Genomic DNA, 11340 nt, shown 5'->3' on the forward strand with positions numbered 1-11340 from the left:
GAGAACATTATGCTGAGTGAGTCTAGCCAAAAACTAAAAGACAAATACTGTATGGTCCCAATGATGTGAATCGACACTCGAGAATAAACTTGGAATATGTCATTGGTAACAGAGTTCAGCAGGAGTTAGAAACAGGGTAAGATAATGGGTAATTGGAGCTGATGGAATACAGACTGTGCAATAGGACTAGATACAAAAACTCAAAAATGGACAGCACAATAATACCTAATTGTAAAGTAATCATGTTAAAATACTGAACGAAGCTGCATCCGAGCGATAGGTTCTTGTTTTGTTTTGTTCTTATTATTATTACTTTTATTTTTTTCTCTATATTAACATTCTATATTTTTTTTCTGTTATACTGCTAGTTCTTCTAAACCGATGCAAATGTACTAAGAAACGATGATCATGCATCTATGTGATGATGTTAAGAATTACTGATTGCATATGTAGAATGGTATGATGTCTAAAAAAAAAAAAATGGTCAGCACAATACTGCCTAACTTAATGTAATTATGTTGGAACGCTGAATGAAGTTGCATCTGATCTATAGTTTTTTTTTTTGTTTTTTTTTTCTTTCTCTTATATATTTTTGTACTTTTTATTTTTATTTGTGTTTTCTCTGTGTTATCACTTTATTTCTTTTTCTGTTGTCGTGCTATTTCTTTCTCTAAATCGATGCATATGTACTGAGAAATGATGACCATACACCTATGTGATGATATTAAGAATTACTGATTGCATATGTAGAATGGATTGATTTCTAATGTTGTGTTAGTTAATTTTTTTAATTAATAAAAAAAAAAGAAAAAAAAAAAGAAAAAAAGACTGTTGGTAGCAATATGGATTCTAAAGATACCTCTGATAAGGCCTTAGACAGAAATGATGCACATGTTATTACAAACTGGAAGGAAGGTGATCCTTGTTTTAAAGTAGCAGAGAATTTGGCAAAATTGACTACCAGGATTGGATGGAAGGCAAAATTAAAAAGTGGTGAGCTAGGGTACTTTGAAGAGATTTCCAAAGTAAGTGCAGAAAATGCAGCTTGGCTTCTCCTTGCAGCTTGTAGTAAAATGTGACAGGAAAGAGATAAGTTGAGAACTGAACTCTTGGATACAAAGAAACCAGAAACTGATGATCTGGATAATTCTGGGCTTCCAGAAAGAAAGATGCCAGAGAACAGTGCCCCAAGGAGGATTTATCTAAACATGGAACCAGTCAGCCATTTCAGAAAAAGCCATGATTGGAAATGGAGCTATCTGGAAAGGATTTCTGAAAAGTCTTATTGTCTGATGGATATGACCCCTGTATATTGCATGGAAAACCAACAAATTTCTTGTGAGAGTGGTATAAATGGAACCACTGCCAGTCTGGAATAAAAGGGACAGAAAAGGGAAAGATTGAAGGAAAAATGGCTTCAAAGGCAGAGCCAAGAAATCTCCAGCCAGGACAGCAGACTGACCCAGCCATGTGGGAAGGATGTGTTTGCTCTGGAAACAGAGGGTGAGCCTTCTACCTTGATGTTCAGTAAGGGTTTTGATACCCCAGGCCTTGGAGAGGGTAGAGCACATAAACTGGGGGTTGGGGGGAAGCCTGGCAACTGCGCAATTGTGCTGGAGGGGTTGATCATGTGCCCTGTTTATGGGAGAGATCATGGTGCTACCCCGATTCTTGGAGAGGATGGAGCTGAGAGAAAGATGATCCCCTCAATGTGCCCCAATATTGCAACCCTCACTCAAGCATTTGGAGAGAATAGGCCCACTCTGTAAGCCCTTAGGATGGGACTACCACTTTGCCCTGCAGGCTTTTTGAAGTGCTTTGGTCCAGCGACCCCTGTTTACCTTTCAATGTCTCCCTATGGCAATGGGAACATACATCCTATGACTATTCCTACTTTATATATTGGCAGCAGATAACTTGTTCCGAGTTTCACATATCAATAACCAGAGGAGAATGTTTTGCCTTCAGACAGACCATGCCTGGAGATTTTGTACTACATCTGACTTTGCATTGCATTTGTATTGTTACTGAAAAGGCTTTTGTGATATTGTGATGGAAAGAATGTATTTTGTACATGGAAAAAACAAGGCTTTTTGAGGCTTAGAGGGTAGAATGTGCCAGTTTAAAGCTCTTATATACCCCAGAAAAGCCATGTTTTCTTTCCTGATTCAATCTTGCCTGGGAAAACCTATTGTTTAGGGTGGAAACTTTGATTTGATTCTGTCCATGGAGATGTGGCACACCAAATTGTAGGTGTGCCCTCTTCATTAGATTACTTCCATGGAGATGTGACATACCCAACTGTGGATAAGACCTTTGGATTATATGGAGATGTGACCCCCCCCCATTCAATGTGGGTCCTGATTAGGGTATTGGAGTCCTTTAAAAGGGGAGGCATTTTGGAGAAAACAGTTGTTTCAGAGCTGACAGATTGTGACATTTGGAGATGCTTGGAGTGCTGACAGAGAGAACAGATACCCAGACATGGCAGAGCCCAGTAGACATCATCATGTACCTTCCCATAAGATGCTAAGCAAGTCAGACCCAGAGGAGCTAAGTGAAGGCCCACAGATGCTTAGAGAGGAAACCACTGGCATCAGATGCTGGAAGCAACAGAACTGGGAACAAGGATCAGCAGATTCTAGCCACATGCCTTCCCATGTGATAAACATTGACCTTTCTTGAGTCAAGGTATCTTTCTCTGGATGCTTTAGTTTGGACAATTTTATGGCCTTAGAACTGTCTTACTTTGTAACTTAATAAATTCCCTTTTTAAAAACCATTCCATTTCTGGTATAATACATTCTGACAGCATTTAGAAAACCAAAACAAGACTCTTCAACAAGGACATGGAGTGCAGTAGAAGTTTCTTAAACTGGATTTTGAGAGGCTGTTTTATATAATATATGTATATCCTGATATTTAGAGATAAGAACAAAGCTGATCAGATTTGGGTTATAGTGATTCAGAACACAGGGGTAAGGAAGACAGTGTCTATATTTTAGAACCACATATACCCTTTGAGACCAAAGGAAGAAAGATTTACTTGGTCTGGAACTGAAATTTTCTGTAGCTGCATAATCTAACTCAACCTATCTGCATAGCGCATTTGGGCAATTAAAACACAGGGAGTCCAGAATACAAAAGAGGTCCTTTGATCCTGCATAGATTATTGTAATGCCTGGGTACATCCTAGAGTATAGTAAAGAGTTAAAAAGTATTGGCAATGTCCCTTGAGGGATGGGAGAAAGAATATGGAACTATTAAACCTTACCATCAGGGAATCCCCTGATACTGTGTCAAACTTTAGGGACACTGTGCTGGTTTGAAAAGATTTATGTACCTAGAAAAGCCATGCTTTAATCCTAATCCCATTTTGTAAAGGCAGCCATTTCTTCTAATTCTTATTCACAAAAGTCAGCAAGGATTTGTCTCTCTTTTCAGGCATGAAGTGGGGCATGTAGAACTGCCATATATTGACCCTGATACAGAGTAGTTTTCTGCCACTCCTGGAGGCTACTTGTGACTGGACTTCTTCCCCTGATCTTCTGGACTGTTTTGCTGAGTAAGTGACAAAGAGATTATTTACCGTTTCTGGTCTTTTTATTCTGCGCAAGTCATAATAGAAACATTTGTTGTGCCCTGAATTTGTGTTCCCATGACACACTTTTGTAGCAACCTGCTACACAGTAAATGTCAATAATATTATTATATAATATCATGTCTTCATAAAATTTACTCTTAGATTACTGCAAAAATCTCCAGCCTCGAAGCCCTGACTTCTACACAATGTTGCTAAATTCATCTAACCATGAGCCTCCTTTGTCTAAAAAACTTCCCTTTCCTTACAAAACACCAACACCAAGACGTCCAAGGTGAGCCTGCTTGGTGTGATAGAAAACCAGATCTTCTACTATTTGACATTAACTTACTACCTCCATCCTTTCTATTACTTCATTTTAATATAATCCATGTTTTAAGTCAAAGTTAAACCACTTGATATTCCTAATATCAGTTATTTGCTTTATCACCTCCTTTGTTCCCTCCCACATTCCGCATGCCCTCATGTCCAAATCACCAGGCTTGGGTCAAATGCTACTCTCCCTGCACACCCTTTCCCATCCCTCAGCTGGCAGTGTTTTCTCCTACAGCAGTACTTTTCTGTCTTCACAGTGGGAGGCTCATTCTAACCGTTTGGTCCACCCACAGAGTTTCTGATTCAATAGAAATGGGGGCGGGGCAGCAAGAAAATGCCGATCGGAGATGTTTTCAGATGCTGCTGATGCTGTGAGTAGAGGAACCTCAGGTTGAGGCCATTTTCCTAGAGCCTGTTAACGCATGGCATTTACTATCATTTGCTCTGCATTTCAGGTTATGTCCAAGTCATACTTCCTATTAGCAAGTAAACTGAGAACGAGATCTGAGGTGATGTATTTTTGTACCTCTCTCTTATAGCATCAGCAAATAGGGATGTTTTTAATAGTGCTTTTTGACTAAATGAATGTTAGTAATGTGAGAAGATTACTACCGAAGTCGAAAGATGAAATACCCTGAATCCATGGGTATGGTCTATTTTTGAGCTAAAAGAGAATGAGAATAATAATTGAAAGAGAACACCTGTTCTACTGAGAATTTTCCTATTTGCAAGATGCTCATTGAAGTGCTTCACATACCTAGTCATGGGTAATTTTCATGACAACTCTTTGAGGGTAGGGACTATACCCATTTTATAGATGAGCAGTGACCCCTAGAGGATAAGAACTGTTTCCAAGTTCAGCCAGCTAGCAAGTGTCCGAACCCAGATTTAAAGCAGGTTCTAGAGCCTGCTTTGGAATCCCAGTGCTTAAAGCCATGCCTCCTACTGAATGAGGAATTGTCAACTTGTACATTTCCAGTCTCATGATTACTTGTTAGCAACTGTCTCCTTTAAAGAGTGGAGAGGAAGTAGTTTATTTAGATACATTTACAGATTTGGCTTCAGGGGAGTTCTGTTTGTTATGGTCTAAACTTAAAAACATAATGAGCTAATTTGGAATCTTAGCAGAAACTTAAATTACCAGGCTATACATAGGGAATGGTTAACTTTAACATCTTGGGTTCATTACTCAACACTTGGATTGTCACACACATTTCCATTAGTTCAAAACTGCTAATATTAAATAGTGTCTAAGACTAAAAAAACTGGATTTGTCAAGTACAAGGGTAGCAAGCAGGCCCCTTGCAGCAGGTGCATCTCTCACCCCTCCTTGCACATCTAAACTACCTCTTCTTTAAAAATTCCCCAAATTCCTCTGAGCAGTCAGAACTGAACATAAACAGGATGCTTGCCCCAAGAACAGGTAAAACTGCACGTAGGCAAGATAAGACAAATTCCTGTAAAGAAATCCCTCCCATAACCACTCATCTGCCTCTGTAAACCCAGCTTCGTGCCCTTCCCAATTTAAACCAGCCAATCATTTACCTTGTCTTAACATGTCATCCTGTCTATAAAAACTGTTGTTAACCTTTTGTTCGGGGCTCAGACTTTCAGAGGCTATTTGGCTGAGCCCTCTGGCCATAAATGAATAAAAACCTACTTCCTGAAAGTTCAGAGCCTCGGCCTGGTTTGTTCTGTTTCTGCGAAACGTTCCTGGAGGCTTGTAGTCCTGTCCCTGGTTTCATGCAATATTTCTGGGGGCTTGCGCGGGACTAAGAGGCCGGTGATATTTTCACCTCCCTGATCTGCAGTGGTAGCATCATTTGGATCAGAGACCTGATGGAATCCAGTGTCAGCAACGGAACTTTTCCCCATCTTTCAGATTCCTGACCTCCCTGGGCAGGGCACCTGTCACTGCCGGAGTGGCGATAGATCCGGGACAATTTCTGGAACCAGGTTTCTGGGAGCACCGCCTGTCTGACTGGTAAGTGCCCGGGTGCATCAGTTTCAGCCAACACATAAAAGGCTAGGGATGCCTGACTGGAAGGGGAGCCTGATCGCCTCCCAGAGACTCTCCAAGTACTGGTTTCCAGTTGGAGGACCAGAGGAAATGGAAGTCGTCAGGTTCAGTTTTGGGGAGGGCGCTGCAGGAGGGGTGTTGGAGTGTGTGTGTGTGATCGTTGTGAGTGAGAGGAAGTCCTGGCCCACAGGAGCCATGCACAAGGCCATGAGTGTGTTCAGATTTCTTCTTTGTGGTGATCCCCATGTGGCTCAGGGTGGGCAACCCTAAAAGCGGGGCTGGCCGGGGGATTATACTGGACCACCAAAGCCAAGAGGTGCCCAACGTCCCTGCTAGAGGAGCCGCTAGACTGAACAAAGTGAGAGTTTGTTCAGAGCCCTTTGTTGTTTGTCTGTAAGCCTCTCCCTAAATGTTGGTGCCACCAGGATGGGAGGGGAAGTGAGTAAGGCACTGTTGCAGTGCCTGATGTCTAACTTTAAGAAAGCTTTTCCTGATGACTGGGGAGTCAAACTGACCCCTGGCCAACTTAGGAAGCTGTGTGAATTAAAGTGGACCACTTTTGGGGAGGATAAAAAGAAACTCTCTTGTATTACGGCTTATCATTATTCTGTCTTATAAATTAAAATGTTCACATTTCAGAGTAAGAGGAGAACATTTGTGTAGGGGTTTTAAAATTTATCTCATTAAGAGAGTCTGTTCTGTACAGCTGATGTTGCCATTGCATGACTTTGGTAAGAAATAGTTGAAATGTTCACTCTAGCGGGGAGGACAGGCTATCCTCCTGGAAGGAGGTGCAATTTAATAAAAATATCTAGGTCCCAGGAAACTCCTCTTGGTCCCTAGACAGTTCCCAGAGGACCACACTGGGCCCGGTCACATAAGTTAATTGGAATTTGGCCACTATTATGTGAAGATATAAAAAACAAAACAAAAACTACATGCAAGCAGTTAGAGAAAGAAAGAGGACAAACTTAGGAGAAAAAGAGAGAAAAGAATCTTCTGAAAGAGAGAGAGAGAGAGAGAGAGAGCACCTCATCAGAATCTTATGCTCTGCTATGGGTCTTAACTAGGGAGACTCTGAATACTGTCCCCACTTAAAAGAACAAAAAAATAACTGACATTCTTAGGTGTGTTACTCAGAAAACTGCTGAGCCATTAATTACCTGGATGGTCAGAATTGCTAATGCCGGGGCTGGAGAAGTGACACTGGCCTATGCTGATTGCAAAAAACTGACAGGAATTTGCACCAATCCCTTTATACAAACTGCCTTTCAGGAGTTTAGTTGGCAAACTGGAGAAAGTTCTAACTTGCTGGCATTGGCTGCACAAGGATGTAGTGAGCAATGCCCTGCTGACACTATGTGGCTAAGAAATAATCGACCCTGGTACACTTTGTGAGATGCTATGCAGAAATTAAAAAAGGAAGTTATGAAGTCAGCAATTGTATTGGGAGAGGCCGACATATACCACCTCCTCCCTGTCACTGCTTCACATAGAAATGCTATCATTAAAGCAGCACCTCCGGCATATAAACACTTGATAATAACTTTATTTTTAGGAAGAACAGGCAATCCACTGAAGTGTCTTAAATAAAATGGCAGAACTGGGAGACGTGGAAGACTGGAGTACAGGGAAAGGAAAGGCCAAAAATATAATGGGAAATGGTTCCCCAATACCAGCAACAGGATTTCCCGCAGAGACATGTTCCAAGCCCTGCTGGAAGCTGGGGTCAACCGAAAAAGTATTAACATTTTGTCAAATAATGAGATAAAAAGAATGTTTTAAAAAATGGGCCACGGTGGCTCAGCAGGTAAGAATGCTTGCCTGCCAAGCCCAAGGACCCGGGTTCGATTCCCAGTGCCTGCCCATGTAAAAAAAAAAAAAAAAAAATTAAAAAAAAAAATGTAAACCAAGTTATAATCATAAATTGAATAGTGCTCCTACTCTTGGCAAGGCAGAAGACCTGCATTCAGCTTCCTTGCACCTCTGTACCCTCACTTAGTAGTCCCTTTCTTCCAGACAAAGGGATTAGGCCAAACCCCATTATCTTTGACTCCAAATTTATGGCTCCCCTTTGGTTTTATGTTTCATATTTTTAAATTGGGAAAGCTGTTTAATATTGGGAAACTCCTTGCTTACACGTTTTGTCCTTATAGTTTTTTTAAAAAGTCTTGATATATACCATTAATTCTTATTAAACAATTATATATTGATGTCTCAAATATGCATTGACTAAAGCATTTCAAATATTTAACATTATTCTGACAAATTCGATTTTTTTTTCTTTTTCTTTTTTTTTTTATTAAAGAAGAGAATAAAGCATTTGTAAATATATTTCTCTCATGTATAATTCAAAGGTGACGCTGGTCGGCTGCTACAGAGCGACAAATTCGATTTTGATGTTAACTGCATGTAGTGAAATGTTTGCTTGAAGTAATGACTTAAGTATGAAGGATATAAAGGATGTGTTTTTACTAAAAGGGGAAAAAAAGTAGTTTTGTCCTAAGATAAAATAAATTGTTGTTACAGAATGAGGAAAATGTAAGACAAAGCCTGAACAAATATGGTAAGTTGCCAAAGGTTTGTGACAAAGGAAATTATAGTCAAAGTTAGGAAAAGTTTTAGGTGAACTAAAAGGGAAAGTGTTGAGAGCAGTACCTAAATTCTTTAGCATCTACCCTCCCTCACATGAGGCTGAGCCAGGGGATGTGCTGTGGGTAAAAGAAAAAAAAAAGACTCCCTCCAGCCTCAATGGAGAGGTCCTTACTCTATTTTTTTAGTAACTGCAACAGCTGTCAGAGTCACAGAAATCATCCCGTGAATTCACCACTCTCGGGTCAAGAGGGCCACCACAGATGACCCCTAAGAGTGCACCCCTGATCCTGACACCTGACACCTGACGCCCATCATTCTCCTGAAGCCACTGCGCTTCTCCATCGCAGTGGAGATCAGCTGGCCAGCCCACAACTAAGGCCTAAATGACCGCCGTTGCCCTGCTCTAGTTCAGTGGAAGCAGCTAGTCAATGCACAGCCGAAGCGTGTGGAGAGCTCCGAGCCCCTGCCTCAGCCACCCCAGAAGCTGCCTGACCTACGCACGGCCAAAGATTGAGGAATCAATGCCTGGACATCCCGGCCTGCTGGGTCTGTGGACTAATTGTGTTTTCTTGCTCTTTGTGTTTGTCTTTCATTTAGCAGTTTTAGCGCCCCTGGAAATAGGTCACCTGGAGTTCTTCCTGAAAAACCAACTGTATTCTATTTTGGTGGCATCCCTCTTAACTCCCCACTTCCTAGCCGCTGCCCAGCGTGTGTGTCTCCATTCCTTCCTTGAGGCTAACTGTACATTTATGTAGTGGCACCTCCCATAGCCAGCACCATGTGCCTCACTCCTCTGTGTCTACTCGGCATGGCCATAAGCCCTTCCAAGGGGAACGACGCATGCCAGGCATGCCTCAAGATCTCCTATGTTGGGAAAAAAGTGGAAACTAACATAGTTTTCTATAACCAGTATTCATGCCAGGGCAATTCTCAGACCTGCATTATTCTGTATACACCCTAAAAGGAGGTCCCACAAGATGCTATAATCCCACCTTGCCAGGTTCAGTGGTGCTGTTTTCGCTATTCTAGGGCGGCAAGGCTATCACCATAACCCCAGAAAGGGAAACAGTTTCCAAGTCCACCTGGGCTTCAACACATGTATAGTTTTAGCCCCTACCGAATCCAACACCTTTCCCAGTGCTGTCCTCCTGGTAATGCAATGTGTCCAAGATTAGGGGGGAGCTCTTGACTGTGCTGAGGTGGAGGCCTGGGAGCTGCTGTCATGCAGTTTTTCTCTTGCCCAAAGTTATGCACTGGGCCCTCACTGAAGGAAAAAAAAAAGCCTGGGTTCCCCAAAACATGTGACTGGAGCCGGAGCCTGCCAGCAAGTAAGGAAATCCTAAGTCAGGGGCAGGGCATGGAGGCCAGGGGGCATAGGCTATTGAGGAAGCAGATCAGACCCTCTCAGGGGGCACTGCCCCTCCATTACTTGCATGCCTCACATCACCCTGCTTGGCCCCAGAGGATGGCTGGTTAGCCAGATGGGTAAGATTCCTCAGGAAAGGAACAACCTAAGACAGGCACAGTCACAAAGGGGCTGTCAGGAGAAAACTTGGGGCCAGCAGAGGTGGGGCACAGACCCCCACCCATCCCCCAACTTTTCAGGGGCCTAAACCCTGCATGGCTACCTTGTTTCCCATGCTCAGCTCAAATAGGGACATACCAACACCTGCAACAAGAAAAGGACGAAATATAGGTGATGCTATTACCCCTTCTTCTCAGTTGGGGTAAGCATCAAAGGGGGGAAATGTAGCAAGCAGGCCCCTTGCAGCAGGTAGGCCCCTCACCCCTCCTTGCACGTTTAAACTACCTCCTGTTTACAAATTCTCAAATTCCTCTGAGCAGTCAGAACTGCATGGAAACAGGATGCTTGCTCTGAGAATAGGTAAAACTGCACGTAGGCAAGACAAGACAAATTCCTGTTAAGAAACCCCTCCCCTAAACACTCATCTGCTTCTGTAAACCCAGCTTTGCCCCCTTCCTGATTTAAACCAGCCAATCATTTACCTTGTCTTTAACATGTCATCCTGTCTATGAAAATGGATGTTAACCTTTTGTTCGGGGCTTAGACTTTCAAAGGCTACTCTGCTGAGCCCTATGGTCATAGATGAATAAAAACCTACTTCCTGAAACTTCGGAGCTTCGGCCCTGGTCTGTTTTGTTTCCACATAACATCCCTGCAGGCTTGCAACCTTGTCCCTGGTTTCGTGCAACACAGGTTTATTGACTGATTGAACAAAAGGAAAAAACAAATCCATTGAGTAACTTGGGTTAGAAGGAGCATTGCAAAAGTAAAACAATTTGCTTCAAACCCATTTTAGTTTTTTTTTACACTGCAACATTGGCTTTCAAATTAAAAAACATAAATGACCAGGTTCAAAATGTTCTATAAGGAATATTAGTAACAAAATGTAAGAATATCCAAGTAAAGCTATTTTTGAAGTAATGTTGGTTGTAGTTTTCTGGGCATTTTGAGGTGGTTTTAAAGCATTTGCATTTTCTGGCTGCTTGAATTTTGCCAGTTGTTAAGAAAAAATGTGTGTTTTAAAGAAAGAGAAGGATGAATAGTCCTGACCATGGGATTGCTGGATCAGGGGGCACTTTGGGCATGAATCTAGGTGGACATGCACCCAAGAAAGTGGAAGTAACAGAAAGAAAGGTCTAGAAGAGACCTGTGATTTGTAGTGTGAGCTGACTACTCCTCAGTTAACTCCCTGAGCTGAAAATCATTACTTGATTATAATTAGTGAAACCCCCTGCCGTTATGCCATTTCAAACAACTGTGAGTCTGCACTTGATTAAGAAGTAA

General features: G+C 42.0%; 1 long non-coding RNA gene across 1 annotated transcript; it reads left to right on the plus strand.

Annotated features, from left to right (window-relative positions):
* Positions 1-3450: 3450 nt before the first annotated feature.
* Positions 3451-8893, plus strand: LOC143686369 (uncharacterized). The gene is made up of 3 exons (XR_013177093.1): positions 3451-3565; positions 5799-5900; positions 8717-8893. It is a non-coding gene; the product is annotated as an uncharacterized LOC143686369 (long non-coding RNA).
* Positions 8894-11340: the final 2447 nt, after the last annotated feature.

This window comes from Tamandua tetradactyla, chromosome 6 (genome assembly GCF_023851605.1).
Source record: "Tamandua tetradactyla isolate mTamTet1 chromosome 6, mTamTet1.pri, whole genome shotgun sequence".
Lineage (NCBI taxonomy): Eukaryota > Metazoa > Chordata > Mammalia > Pilosa > Myrmecophagidae > Tamandua > Tamandua tetradactyla.